The 3,248-nt window shown below is 43.3% G+C and overlaps 1 protein-coding gene across 18 annotated transcripts in view; it reads right to left on the reverse strand.

Annotated features, from left to right (window-relative positions):
• Positions 1-3,248, reverse strand: part of PARD3 (par-3 family cell polarity regulator) — a 642,085-nt gene that overhangs the window by 83,669 nt on the left and 555,168 nt on the right. The window lies entirely within an intron of this gene.

The following is a 3,248-nucleotide window of genomic DNA, read 5'->3' on the forward strand; positions in this document are numbered from 1 at the left end:
TTTTGCAGAGATGGAAGCTGTTGATACCTCCCTGGTTTTCAATGCCTTGTATTTCCACTAACATCACAAAATATGGGGTGCTCCTCTCCCTGTGACCTTGAGCATGGGGTCTGCCAGGGCTCTGGGAAGAGATTTCCTGAGGCAGCCACTTCTGCAGGGCTGCAGAGGGAGCAAAATGGTAGCACACACTTAAAACTATAAGTGCCTTCCACATTAAAATTTTCTCTCTCTAATTCCATTGGAACATGGCAGGGAGCCGCCCCGACCCAAGCTTCATATAACCACTGCGCTTCCAGAAGGCTTTCCCCTCTACGTATTGAAAGTAATTCTAGGTTACTGCTCTGAGCTTCAGGAAAGAAAGCTGTCTGTCCGAAAGAAGACGTACCTAAGCAGAATGAGAGTTTTGACAATCTTCTAGTTGTAAAATAACGGGAACTGGCAGATGGAGTTTATCCTTGAAAGACAATCAAAAAGCTAGGGTGGAAGTTGCCTCTGTAGAGCTAGTAAGGGAGGCCGGGGGCCCACGGCTCCCGCCGCAGCAGGCTCCAGCCGCTTCCTGTGTGGGCTCCGCTGGTCACATGACTCCCCTGTGCCTCAGTCCTCCCGATGTAAAACCAAGATCTCACAGAGAAAGCAAAAACAGACGCTGCACTTAAGACGATCCCTCTAAAGTAAACAAATTAGGGAATTTATGTCAGCTGTGGTCTCTGGAAATCAGCAAGAACTGAGTTTCCTAAAATAATTCAAGAAATCACTGTGAATACCCTGCAACATGCCAAAGCTATGTTGTTGTTTTTCTTAAAAAAAAAAAAAGCTTTTCTCCCTCCCTTCTCAAGGCGCTCTTAGATGGATGATGGGAGACGGATTGTGGATTAAAGGTCTAAGGTATCACCATAGCCCCTGAAGGGTACCAGTGCAATTGTAGCAGAGGAAAAAAGAAACACCATTTTTATCTAAGTGCTTAAGAAAACTTTGTAAACTTAAATTTTATAGCAGGTGCGATTACATACATCTGAGAAAGTAAAATTTGATGAACTTATCTATTAAGTTAAAATGTCAACTTATGCTTATTTATAAAACAGATTTGCTATTTTTGGTCCAGCAGTCCAAATCCCCAGTCCTGATTTCATAACTTCCTGAATTGTCTGTTCAAATACCTCAAGATGCGCCAAAGCGATTTCTCCATGCTTAGTAAATGGGAGAATCCAAGACGTTTTATTTTACAAATAAATATGCCAATGTCTCTTATGGAAAAGCGTATTGATAATCAATTAAATAGAATAAGCTGAAAACGAATAGAATAAAATTAACCCAATGTTTGTGGCTTCTTCCTTCAATTTTCATCTTATCTAATTCCAACCTCAAAATAAAATTGATATTTTATGTGTCATTTTCAGACTTAGACAAATAATAAGATCCTCAGTGCTGACGGTGGACTTTCTTCACCACACTGAGCAAGGTGTCTGCTCTTTTCTGGGCTGTTCTAGCAGTGTCTGGCCCTTAGAACAGGTATTCCGTGAATAAAATGTACAATATGTACATTCACAGAAAGCTTGCTATGAATACACACACACACACACACACACACACACACCTCAAGGTACTAAAATGAGTATTAACTGATGATACACAGCAACACGCCTGGTGCCTGTCAGAGAAAATTTCTTTAAAAGAGACAAAAGTTTACGCATCATAAACAAACATTTATGGAGTGTTTATGTACTGGGGCAGGAGACACATTCACCATCCTCAAGAAACCACTTCCAGTTTGGGAGACAAGATCTATTTATATTACTAAGAATATAAGGCATCATATGTTACACACAAAAGAGAAGGGACAGAAGATGCCAGAAGAAGCAATGCTTAAAAATGTATTTAGAGTCATGCAGATGGGCACAAATATCCCAAAGAGAATCTCAGGAAGAGGTGTGTGATGTCAGCAAACAAAATAGGACAGGCTCTACGTATACACACAAACATCCTTGCATCCTCACAGACAGAAAAGCTGGCCCCTCGCGAGCCACGAAAACTGGGGCCAGCTCATCCACCATCTCTCTCAACCTTAGTTTCCCGATCTAGCCAATGTGGATCACAGTAGTAACTCACAGAGCTGTTGTGAAAGTGAAATGTAGAAAAAGCCACCTGAATCCGTGTAAAGTATGTACACAGTGCTGGTACGTGGGCCACGCTTTCAAGAAATATTAGCTGTAACAGAACTGATTTACATTAAACTTACCTCACCCCTCTTAGCCCAATTATTCACTCTTATGTCATTTGATTTGTTCTCAGCATCAGTCTTGTAGCTGGCCTGGGAGCCCCTTGTCTACACTTTCTAGAAACAAGTGATCCAGGCAGAGTTCGGTGTCGGTGCCCAGCAGAGTTACACAGGATGACTCAGCTCTGTGACACACGGCCTTAGACAGAGGACACGGATGCAATCACACCCATCTATCCCCGATCAAATCTAACTAAAGAGCACCCTAGGGTGAGAGTCACTTTTTTATCACTGTTATTCTTAAGATCTTTGAATCTCCTTATATCATGGACTGGTTCTTGTGTTTATGACCATTTTTGATACAATACAGGGATGATCCTACCTCCCATCTTAAATTGAACAATGCGCGAAATAAACAGGGGAAGCTTGGAACTCATTCTGTCATATAGATATTCATGATACTAGCATTTCATGTTACTTATTTTTGACCTGTATTACCTTTTAAGTTACAAATACTTTGTACCCTTTCTGTTCTGATTACTAATGATGTTAAGAGGGAGACCAGAGCTAAAACCAGTATCTGGGGAAAATCCTGTGAGGTGCCCCCCCCCCTTGTCTACTGCTGCTCTTGATGTAACTTGGCAGTCTGAGCTTTGGGAGTCCCCGTCAGGAAACGGCTGGTTGTGCCTGGAAGCAGGTAGACATCATACTTCATCACCTTGTCCTTTCCCACCTGTACTCACTAGATGGGGAAATAGCTCCAAACTAAGTTCAATGAAGTTGAAAATTGTTTCAGTGTCTTGAAATAATGTGCTCTTTTCCAAATTTAAAGAGTGTGTGGTGCTTCCCTGGTGGCGCAGTGGTTGAGAGTTCGCCTGCCGATGCAGGGGACAAGGGTTCGTGCCCCGGTCCGGGAAGATCCCACATGCCGCAGAGTGGCTGGGCCCGTGAGCCGTGACCGCTGAGCCTGTGCGTCCGCAGCCTGTGCTCCGCAACGGGAGAGGCCACGACAGTGAGAGGCCCACGTAGCGCA

The sequence above is a fragment of the Delphinapterus leucas genome, chromosome 2 (assembly GCF_059928025.1).
Source record: "Delphinapterus leucas isolate spDelLeu-1000000601 "Yukka" chromosome 2, BTC_Dleu_Yukka2, whole genome shotgun sequence".
Classification (NCBI taxonomy): domain Eukaryota; kingdom Metazoa; phylum Chordata; class Mammalia; order Artiodactyla; family Monodontidae; genus Delphinapterus; species Delphinapterus leucas.